This window comes from Hyperoodon ampullatus (genome assembly GCF_949752795.1).
Source record: "Hyperoodon ampullatus genome assembly, chromosome: 4".
Taxonomy (NCBI): Eukaryota; Metazoa; Chordata; class Mammalia; order Artiodactyla; family Ziphiidae; genus Hyperoodon; species Hyperoodon ampullatus.
In genome coordinates, this window is record NC_136917.1 from 144960054 (window position 1) to 144972724 (window position 12671).

Here is a 12671-nt window from a genome sequence, read left to right on the forward strand (position 1 = left end):
ACTACGAACCTGCAGCCTGCAAAAAGGAGACCCCAAACACAGTAACATAAGCAAAATGAGAAGACAGAAAAACACGCAGCAGGAGAAGGAGCAAGATAAAAACCCACCAGACCTAACAAATGAAGAGGTAATAGGCAGTCTACCTGAAAAAGAATTCAGAATAATGATGGTAAAGATGATCCAAGATTCTATTTCCCAGATCCAAAATCTTGGAAATAGAATAGACAAAATGCAAGAAACAGTTAACAAGGACCTAGAAGAACTAAAGATGAATCAGGCATCGATGAAAAACACAATAAATGAAATAAAAAATACTCTAGATGGGATCAATAGCAGAATAACTGAGGCAGAAGAACGGATAAGTGAGGTGGAAGATAAAATAGTGGAAATAACTGCTGCAGAGCAAAATAAAGAAAAAAGAATGAAAAGAACAGAGGACAGTCTCAGAGACCTCTGGGACAACATTAAACGCACCAACATTCGAATTATAGGGGTTCCAGAAGAAGAAGAGAAAAAGAAAGGGACTGAGAAAATATTTGAAGAGATTATAGTTGAAAACTTCCCTAATATGGGAAAGGAAATAGTTAATCAAGTCCAGGAGGCACAGAGAGCCCCATACAGAATAAATCCAAGGAGAAATACGCCAAGACACATATTAATCAAACTGTCAAAAATTAAACAGAAAGAAATCATATTAAAAGCAGCAAGGCAAAAACAACAAATAACACACAAGGGAATCCCCATCAGGATAACAGCTGATCTCTCAGCAGAAACTCTACAAGCCAGAAGGGAGTGGCAGGACATAATTAAAGTGATGAAGGAGAAAAACCTGCAACCAAGACTACTCTACCCAGCAAGGATCTCATTCAGATTTGATGGAGAAATTAAAACCTTTACAGACAAGCAAAAGCTGAGAGAGTTCAGCACCACCAAACCAGCTTTACAACAAAGGCTAAAGGAGCTTCTCTAGGCAAGAAACACAACAGAAGGAAAAGACCTACAATAACGAACCCAAAACAATTAAGAAAATGGGAATAGGAACATACATATTGATAACTACCTTAAATGTAAATGGACTAAATGCTCCCACCAAAAGACACAGATTGGCTGAATGGATACAAAAACAAGACCCATATATATGCTGTCTACAAGGGACCCACTTCAGACCTAGAGACACATACAAACTGAAAGTAAGGGGATGGAAAAAGATATTCCATGCAAATGGAAACCAAAAGAAAGCTGGAGTAGCAATTCTCATATCAGACAAAATAGACTTTAAAATAAAGACTACTAGAAGAGACAAAGAAGGACACTACATAATGATCAAGGGGTCGATCCAAGAAGAAGATATAACAATTGTAAATATTTATGCACCAAACATAGGAGCACCTCAATACATAAGGCAAATACTAAGAGCCATAAAAGGAGAAATCGACAGTAACACAATCATAGTAGGGGACTTTAACACCCCACTTTCACCAATGGACAGATCATCCAAAATGAAAATAAATAAGGAAACACAAGCTTTAAATGATACATTAAACAAGATGGACTTCATTGATATTTATAGGGCATTCCATCCAAAAACAACAGAATACACATTTTTCTCAAGTGCTCATGGAACATTCTCCAGGATAGATCATATCTTGGGTCACAAATCAAGCCTTGGTAAATTTAAGAAAATTGACATTGTATCAAGTATCTTTTCCGACCACAGTGCTATGAGACTAGATATCAATTACAGGAAAAGAGCTGTAAAAAATACAAACACATGGAGGCTAAACAATACATTACTTAATAACGAAGTGATCACTGAAGAAATCAAAGAGGAAATTAAAAAATACCTAGAAACAAATGACAATGGAGACACGACGACCCAAAACCTATGGGATGCAGCAAAAGCAGTTCTAAGAGGGAAGTTTATAGCAATACAATCCCACCTTAAGAAACAGGAAACATCTCGAATAAACAACCTAACCTTGCACCTAAAGCAATTAGAGAAAGAAGAACAAAAACATCCCAAAGTTAGCAGAAGGAAAGAAATCATAAAAATCAGATCAGAAATAAATGAAAAAGAAATGAAGGAAACGATAGCAAAGATCAATAAAACTAAAAGCTGGTTCTTTGAGAAGATAAACAAAATTGATAAACCATTAGCCAGACCCATCAAGAAAAAAAAGGAGAAAAATCAATAGAATTAAAAATGAAAAAGGAGAAGTAACAACTGACACTGCAGAAATACAAAAGATCATGAGAGATTACTATAAGCAACTCTATGCCAATAAAATGGACAACCTGGAAGAAATGGACAAATTCTTAGAAATGCACAACCTGCCAAGACTGAATCAGGAAGAAATAGAAAATATGAACAGACCAATCACAAGCACTGAAATTGAAACTGTGATAAAAAATCTTCCAACAAACAAAAGCCCAGGACCAGATGGCTTCACAGGCGAATTCTATCAAGCATTTAGAGAAGAGCTAACACCTATCCTTCTCAAACTCTTCCAAAATATAGCAGAGGGAGGAACACTCCCAAACTCATTCTACGAGGCCACCATCACCTTGATACCAAAACCAGACAAGGATGTCACAAAGAAAGAAAACTACAGGCCAATATCACTGATGAACATAGATGCAAAAATCCTCAACAAAATACTAGCAAACAGAATCCAACAGCACATTAAAAAGATCATACACCATGATCAAGTGGGGTTTATTCCAGGAATGCAAGGATTCTTCAATATACGCAAATCAATCAACGTGATACACCATATTAACAAGTTGAAGGAGAAAAACCATATGATCATCTCAATAGATGCAGAGAAAGCTTTCGACAAAATTCAACACCCATTTATGATAAAAACCCTGCAGAAAGTAGGCATAGAGGGAACTTTCCTCAACATAATAAAGGCCATATATGACAAACCCACAGCCAGCATCGTCCTCAATGGTGAAAAACTGAAACCCTTTCCACTAAGGTCAGGAACAAGACAAGGCTGCCCACTCTCACCACTCTTATTCAACATAGTTTTGGAAGTTTTAGCCACAGCAATCAGAGAAGAAAAGGAAATAAAAGGAATCCAAATCAGAAAAGAAGAAGTAAAGCTGTCACTGTTTGCAGATGACATGATACTATACATAGAGAATCCTAAAGATGCTACCAGAAAACTACTAGAGCTAATCAATGAATTTGGTAAAGTTGCAGGATACAAAATTAATGCACAGAAATCTCTGGCATTCCTATATACTAATGATGAAAAATCTGAAAGTGAAATCAAGGAAACACTCCCATTTACCATTGCAACAAAAAGAATAAAATATCTAGGAATAAACCTACCTAAGGTGACAAAAGACCTGTATGCAGAAAATCATAAGACACTGATGAAAGAAATTAAAGATGATACAAATAGATGGAGAGATGTACCATGTTCTTGGATTGGAAGAATCAACATTGTGAAAATGACTCTACTACCCAAAGCAACCTACAGATTCAATGCAATCCCTATCAAACTACCACTGGCATTTTTCACAGAACTAGAGCAAAAAATTTCACAATTTGTATGGAAACACAAAAGACCCCGAATAGCCAAAGCAATCTTGAGAACGAAAAATGGAGCTGGAGGAATCAGGCTCCCTGACTTCAGACTATACTACAAAGCTACAGTAATCAAGACAGTATGGTACTGGCACAAAAACAGAAAGATAGATCAATGGAACAGGATAGAAAGCCCAGAGATAAACCCACGGACATATGGTCACCTTATCTTTGATAAAGGAGGCAGGAATGTACAGTGGAGAAAGGACAGTCTCTTCAATAAGTGGTGCTGGGAAAACTGGATAGGGACATGTACAAGTATGAGATTAGATCACTCCCTAACACCATACACAAAAATAAGCTCAAAATGGATTAAAGACCTAAATGTAAGGCCAGACAGTATCAAACTCTTAGAGGAAAACATAGGCAGAACACTCTATGACATAAATCACAGCAAGATCCTTTTGGACCCACCTCCTAGAGAAATGGAAATAAAGACAAAAATAAACACATGGGACCTAATGAAACTTCAAAGCTTTTGCACAGCAAAGGAAACCATAAACAAGACCAAAAGACAGCCCTCAGAATGGGAGAAAATATTTGCAAATGAAGCAACTGACAAAGGATTAATCTCCAAAATTTATAAGCAGCTCATGCAGCTCAATAACAAAAAAACAAACAGCCCAATCCAAAAATGGGCAGAAGACCTAAATAGACATTTCTCCACAGAAGATATACAGACTGCCAACAAACACATGAAAGGATGCTCAACATCTTTACTCATTAGAGAAATGCAAATCAAAACTACAATGAGATATCATCTCACACCAGTCAGAATGGCCATCATCAAAAAATCTAGAAACAATAAATGCTGCAGAGGGTGTGGAAAAAAGGGAACACTCTTGCACTGCTGGTGGGAATGTGAATTGGTACAGCCACTATGGAGAACAGTATGGAGGTTCCTTAAAAAACTACAAATAGAACTACCATATGACCCAGCAATCCCACTACTGGGCATATACCCTGAGAAAACCATAATTCAAAAAGAGACATGTACCAAAATGTTCATAGCAGCCCTATTTACAACAGCCCAGAGATGGAAACGACCTAAGTGTCCATCATCGGATGAATGGGTAAAGAAGATGTGGCACATATATACAATGGAATATTACTCAGCCATAAAAAGAAATGAAATTGAGCTATTTGTAATGAGGTGGATGGACCTAGAGTCTGTCATACAGAGTGAAGTAAGTCAGAAAGAGAAAGACAAATACTGTATGCTGACACATATATATGGAATTTAAGAAAAAAAAATGTCCTGAAGAACATAGGGGTAAGACAGGAATAAAGACACAGACCTACTAGAGAATGGACTTGAGGATACGGGGAGGGGGAAGGGTAAGCTGTGACAAAGTGAAAGAGCGGCATGGACATATATACACTACCAAACGTAAGGTAGACAGCTAGTGGGAAGCAGCCGCATAGCACAGGGAGATCAGCTCGGTACTTTGTGACCGCCTGGAGGGGTGGGATAGGGAGGGTGGGAGGGAGACGCAAAAGGGAGGGGATATGGGAACATATGTATATGTATAACTGATTAAATTTGTTATAAAGCAAAAAAAAAAATAAAAATAAATAAAGAGAGAGAAGCAAAAAAAAAAAAAAAAAGAGATGCCTGAAGGATTTATGTTGGATGAATGAACAAACACATTCATATGTCATAAAAGTGTTTTGAGCAATAGCTTCTTATCAGAATATACAGATAGTCTCCTTAGATGACCATTTTGAAATGGATGCCACATCGTAATATGTCAGTGCTCCTGTGTTTGTATAAAAAAGTGATCCATTTCATTTAGGTAATATTGCTACTACTCAACACTGTAAAGCAGATGCTTTATTACATTTACCTTACTTTTACCTTTTGTTTTTTACTCGGATGTCTAAAATGCACTTTCCAACCTTTCATCCATTATTTTTTGAATAGTGAAGTCATTCTACAAATACATGCTTCCCTAAATTCATGTTGGGTATATTATGCACTGATCCTGCACTGGATAGAGGATGACTCTGAAAAGGATACCAATGACCTGACTTATGGGGCTGTTCTGCAAAAAGTTACATGATGGATCCCTCAAAGAATGGTTTGCAAATGTGCTTTTTGTAATATTAATTCTTTACATTTCTCAAGCTGACTTTCTCTCAAAGAATGCCAAGCACTTCACATATGGTCAGCCAGATCAGAGTGTAAATTATGCCCCAGGAGTAAGCGAATTGCTTGGAGGAAGGTGTTAACTCTTTCGGGTCACTAGGGTTCCACTTAGAGCACTGCAGGAGGGCAGTCATTTACCAAACAGCACCCCAGTGGCTGGAAAGTATACGTGTAATATAAATTATTCCCAGGGAGTCATTAATGAACTCAGAAAATCTGGTTTATCATCTCATCTATTCGCACAGTATCCCAGTGACAGAGACGACAAGCAAGAAGAGAAAAATAGGTGAGGCTGGCGATGCTACAAGTTTCCTAAGCTCCCACAGCCTGTCAGGGACGGAGCTCCAACTCGATTTGCCCGATCCTTGGCTTGACTTCCTCGTAACAAGTCCCCGGGATTTGGGGCTCTCAACTTGAAACTTCTGCTAATTGGGAGGAGGTGAGGCAAGTGAGGTGCCTAGGATGCAAAATTAGCCGCCTCCCAGTCTTGGCCCTGCTGCTAATTCAACGAAGGATATTTGCTTTGCCTAGTGGCTTAAAACACCTAAGAAACCACAAAATTCACACTGACTATTTGCTTCTACTAAATCCATAAATATGGATGAGGCTTCATTAGTTGATTAATTTGTTATCCCACACTGAGGAAAAGTGAAGAAGGCAATGGGGGCGGGGATATGATGGCAGAGAAGAGAAGGCTGTCTTCTTGTTTTGTTGCCAAAGTTGGAAATGGTCAAATAGTTGGTCTATTTTAGGCAAAAGGAGAGGACTCTAGATTGAAGTCTGTGTTATGCAATTAATACATGGCAAAGTGGTCCCTTGGAATGTTTTGGCTTGAAGATCCAAACGCTGAGTCCTTGCCCCAGCGTCAACCATCCACTTTGGCAGTACCTCTAGCTATTGCCTGTGATTTCACATCTTTAGGAAGCCTCCAGAAGCTCTGCAACAAGCACTAGGTGTTCTACAAAAGGATTAGGATGCAGGTGTCTTGATTCCCCACTCAAACCTCTCTTTCTAAACACATCTCTGTGCCTTTGTGATGAGACCCTGTGTATCTGCTAAGAGCCAATCACAGAAATATAAAGGCCTTTTAGGGAGGGGGGAAAAAGCTATTTAGCACTGTGCTCTGCCTGGGAACTCTGCTACACTCTAAAAGGCGGCAACTGACTTCTTTTCAAAGTTGAAAGAAAGTCAATTGCCGCCTTTTGGAGCATAGTTTCCCATTCAGCCAGATATCAACCTCTGCCACCAATAAAGAGTTCAGTTGATTTCCTTGTATTTGGACCCATTTCTTGCCTCAACAAAAAATACTAAATCCCAATTTGAAAGAAAAATGATACAACACATCCCCCATGTACTCCCCATTACTGCCACTGGAGCACGCACGCGCACACATGTGCGCGCACACACACACACACACACACTAGTGAAGTCATTTGATCCCATGTTTTCTCGATAGTAAGGGTGTGTCACTCACTCAAAGAGTGACCTTGGATAAGTCACTTAACCCTCCCTGACTCAGTTTTCTCTCCTGGTAAAATGAGGAGATTAGACTAGAAACCTCAGGGGCTTTCCAGCTCTGGAATTCCATAATTCTAGAGGTGATACATCTCCTCAGAGTTACAACTTCAACCTAACTGGAGTCAGCAAACTATGGCCCTCGGGCCAAATCCTGCCCACCACCTGCTTTCATATGGTCCCAGAGCTAAGGGTAGTTTTCACATTTTAAATGGCTGCAGAAAAAAACCCCAAAAGAATAGTATTTCATGACGTGAAAATTACATAAAATTCAAATCTCAGTGTCCATAAATAAAGCTGTATGGGAACACAGCTGTGCCCGTTCATTTATGTATTATCTATGGCTGCTTCTGCAATACAGGGTAGAGCTGAGTGGCTGCAAGAGAAACTGTGTAGCCTGCACAGCCTAAAATATTTACTATATCTACAGAAAACGCTTGCCCTTTACAGAAAAAGTTTGCCAACCCTAGATCTAAGCCACTAGACCTGTGCAGAGTAACAAAGTCTGCTGTAACCCTCTTACCTGATTAAAGTTTTATTACCCGAAGAGTCCCATAAAGTAATCCTAAGAATCAAAAACAAAGTTATGGATAATTAGACAATCTGATCCCTATAAAAGAAACTGCTGGAAATCGCTGATAAATCTATCATGTCAATGTCAGAATTGATTTCTTATGAGAAACAATTTACTCCAAAGAATTTAGCTACTTTACAATGTACTCTTTACAAAGAGGCCAATAGTCCCTTTTTCGCTTGTTCTTTTTTTTCTTTTCTCTTTTTTTAAGTGGTCTGAAGGATAGCACGTTTATCTTTCCCTTATGAGTAATCGTACCATTGGTGAAAATGACTGTGAAAGAGTGAGCAAGCATGAAACAAATCCCTGCCCAATAAAGTGGTGACTTTGAAAAGGAAATTGCCCTGCTCAAGTGATGGATTCGGTTTCAGCTGTCATGACCCATGTTATGAGGGAGTCCAGGGACCCGGGTCCTGGCCCTTCTAGGCAAAGCAGCTGCAAAGCTCCACGGGGAGCTCCGGGAGGATGCTCTGTGAATGGCCAAAGGCTGACCCGCAGCACTCAGCACTGAGTCCCCAGAGACTCCTCCACCTAGCCTGGAATGGCCCCCCTCAGCTCCCCCGCCTCTCTGCTTACCTACCTCAATCAAGGCCCAGTTTGAGTTCCAAATATGGTCATACTCGAGGCCCATAGCCTCAGGATACCCTGTATTTTTTTTTTTTATCATTTTATGTTTGTGTTTCTCTTCCCCCGGACTGTAAGATCCTGGGGCACAGACAGCACCCATCATTCCGACATCTTTCAGTTAAAGACCCACAATGAGTTCTGATGAAGAGGATGACAGTGAAATGGGACATTAGTAAGGTTCTGAAACTTTTTTCTCGAAGAGGAGATGAGATGCTTAAACAATACTTGCTTCTCTCCTTCTGATTCTCTGGCAGGGTTTTCCAGCCGAGAGGCCGAGACCTAGGGACCCTGTGAGAATTCTTAGCAGTGTGTTGTTGTTACTTTATCAGGGGACAATCCATCTATTCAGAGCGAAAGTGGTTCTCTTCTGGACTTTGTTGAGGAACAGCTTCAAATCAAACATATCTTTGTTTCCTCGAGAAACGAGAAGATGGAGCCACAGAGCTATCACGGGGGGGGGGGGGTCCCTACTTCCAGCATTTGGGGGCTTTGAGATGGTGACATCAGGCCATCCCCTTGTCCCCAAGACACCAAACGCTTGCTTCCTGGCACTCGCTTTGGAAGCAGCTTTGTTTTTCATTGTCTGTGAAGGTCTGAGGAGATTTTTGTCAACATCAATTATAGTACTTTTAAATGTTGGGCTTTGCGGTCAGGGATCTTGAAACTTTTTAGGTTTTTTCACCTCTTCTGCAGTCATCTGAATGTTGTAATCACGCAAATAAATGTTCTTTCAAAACTAGGAGTATTTTCTTTAAATTAATTTTGTACTTTCCTTTATATTACTATTTAAGATAATTAGTAGTATTTCACAAGGATTTAATATTCTGGAAGAGTCTTAGTCCTAGAACCTATCAAAATAAGTGAGCCCCTTAGTTTTGCTTTCAAAAAGAATCATAATAATAATGATTATAATCACTGAAAAAAAAAAGCTAATTAATCCGTCAACCCTGGCTTCACTTGGAACAACTTAAAACAAAATACCAATTCCTGGGCTCCACTACCCAAGAAATTCTCATTTAACTGCCCAGGAATAGGGCCTAGGCATGGGTATGTGTTTGCAATTCTCCAGGGTTTCACTGGCCATGTAAAGATCAGACCTGAGCACCTCATATATACCTCTATCACAGCATTTACCACTTAACACTATGATTACTTGTGTCCATATCTCCCTCTCCTTAGAGATGGTAAGTGTCCGAAGAGCCAGGAGTTGCATCTTATTCATCCTTCAGTCTTGTAGTAGACAGAGGTTTGTTAAACTCCAAGTGCCTGCCATTAACACAGCTACTTCTGGGGGCCCAACTCCTGAGGGGGGAAGGCAAGAAGGAACTCTAGGAAGGCTCTTAAGCGAAGGTGGCCAGTCTCTGAACCACGTAACCCAACAACGTGAACATGGGTGATTAGCCCGGGAATAGGCAACTGACCAAGGGCTGCTGAGCTGCAGGGTATCCAGTAACCCGTATGTCCTGACCCAAAAGCTCAGTCCATCTCAGGCACCTAATTCGTGCCCAGCAGGGCCAATTAGATCCTTTCACTAAAGGAGTTTAAATGTGAGATCAACAGAGAGCTGAGCAGTTGGTAGCAGGAGCAGAAGCCAAGAGACACCCAGAGAAAAACAGAGAGAGAGGAGCTGAATCACCTTGGTGGCTAAGCCTGTTAGACGGGACGGCAGATGCCTACGGCTCAGGGGGCAGCAAGATAACCCAGTCACAGAGCCGGATCCTGAATGACCTTCCAGTTCCTGAACTTCAATCCAGTTTTCGTGAGGCCTGGCCGGGTGGCCTTTCCGGAAGGCTTTTCGGAGACACGTGGCTGAGTGGTGGAGATTCCGGTCAGCCTTCCTTCCACAGGGAACTCCCGTTACATAGGGTAAACTCAGTGGTATTTGTGCTTTGCAACCCCCCAAAAGCCCAGTCAAGCACAATTCCCAGGGTCTAGCACTTTGCCTGGCACATAATGAGCACTAAATCATTGCAGGTGCTTGGAAGCCATGACCATCCTCGGCGAAAAGCCTTCTGAAAATGAAGAAATCATTCACGGTAAGAACACTGACTACGGTCGCCTTTGAATTCCAAAAACAATGTTCAACTAGGATAAAAATATTAAGGTCATGCCAGTTCCAAGTCCATCTACATTTCTACTGTAATCTACCAAAGAAGGAAGTGTCACATTCTGCAGAACTACAGTAGGCATCCTCATTTCAGCTAAGGTACGTTTGGATGACTTGATTTTCACTCCGCTTAATCTTAAATCACAGTAACCTTAGTAAGAACAGTTTCCCTCTCACACTAGCTTCACTGACAAACCTCCAAAGTAGCTGATCTTTGACTTTTAAGAAGTTTAATAATATAGGATCTTCCCCCCACATTGCCACACACATTCCCCCTATCGTCTGTATCAGCTACTCAAGGAACACGTACTCCCCAACAACCGGATGAGTCATAAAATAAGAGGTACTTGGATGTAAACTGAGCCTGTTTACGCTCTCCCTGGCCCCAACTAATAAAATAAAAGAGGTCCCACTGAACCCAGGTCCAGTGGCTTCCGGAAAGCAGGTTTCTGCTTAGCAAAGACGTACTTTACTCAGTACATTATTTTAAAGGTAGAGCTAATTTCATGCCCTGGGTTAATGAAACGGATTTAAGGGGAGAGTCATGTGCAGGGTGTGTAAGGACTTGCCCTCCTCACGTCCTCTACGAAAGAAGGTTCTGGCGCTTCTGGTGGTAAGCAAACCAACAAAAGGAATTCCTAAAAGGTCTCACAAAGATCAGGAATAGGCGCTGGGCCCCTGGTCACTGGAAACGCAGCACCCAAGGGAGTGCTTGCTTAGGTTTCCCATCTGCATTTTCGAAAATCTGGATGAAAGCAAGTTTTAGTCCAACCTCCCCCGACCTGTTCTGATAAAGTGATCTTACGCCTCTGGAATTGGGATTCTGAATGTATGTGCCTACCCCACGTCTGGTATTATATTACAACAGCATGAAAATGGAGCCTAGGACTGAGGAGCGGGCCAGCCTCAGAAGCCTTCTTCATTGCCTGCCATGTAATACATGATATGCAAAGCCTCTGACTTCAGCCAGCAGATATTTGGAGACCGTGTTGGCCCTAGCATGGGGACTAAACTAATGTGTGTTTGGGTCAGAAAGCGAATCAGAAAAGCCACTGGAGGGCACGTCACGGAGTGAGAGCCCTATAAATTCTTCCCCACTCTCAGCGTGCCCTGGCAAACACTCGGCTTCCCTCTCTGGGCCGCTGCACATCTCTCCTTCGTAGTGCTGGGAGAACTCCGGCCAGCAGCTGTTCTCCTCGCCACTGCCTTCTGCCCTGCAGAAAAGCCAGAGGGCTAGACACCCGAGGAGGAAGGAAAGGCTTCGACAGGCGCGAGGAAAGCCCAGGGTAGCCCTCTACCCGACAGAGCCCCGGCTCAGAGAGCGAGGCGCGAGGGCGAAGCCGGGCGCGGGCGCCGCGGTCAAGTTCGGATTGCTCCCTTCGGTTCGTCTGCGCAGAGCTCCGCACATTCCTTCGGATCTACCCGGCGAGGAGGAGGCGCGAGCCCGGCAGCGTCTCCACGCGCTGAGCGCTCTCTCCCTGCACCCCGGGGAGGGGCGCCTCGCGTCACCCACTCGCACCCCGAGCCCCCGCCTCGGGAGCTCGGGCGCCTCCTCACTGTTCTCCGTTCCCTCCCCGCCACCGCTGACTCTAGACCCTCCCCTCACGGGGCCCCGCGCCTCCCCTCCCCCACCCGGCCCCCCGGACCGGGCTCTCAAGGACCAGCCTGCGCTCCTGGCGCCCTCATGTCTTCACGGGACTCTCGGCGCCGGTTGACGTGGTGTCTCGTTCGGATTTCCAGGCCAGACCTCAGCTCCGGCGGCAGCATCAGCCCGGCGCGTCTCGTGCTCCCAGGCGCTGCGCCCCGAGAAGGCGCAGAGCGCGGCCGCCGCCGCTGAACCGGCCGCCGCGCCCCGCGCCCGCGCAGCTCGGGCTAAAAGCGCGGCGCGCGCAGCCCTGTCACCCCCCACCCAAGGCAGCGGCGGCTGCTCGGACCTCGGCTTCTGGGGGTGCGGGGAGCCGGCGAGGGAGCTGTCTGCATCCCTCGCCCTTCTCGCGGCGGCGGCGGCGGCGGCGGCGGGAGCCTTGGCCGCCGCCTCCTGCGCGCCCTTGCTGCCCCGAGCAACCCCAGGATTGCGAACTCGTGCCCCTGACCTATCGGG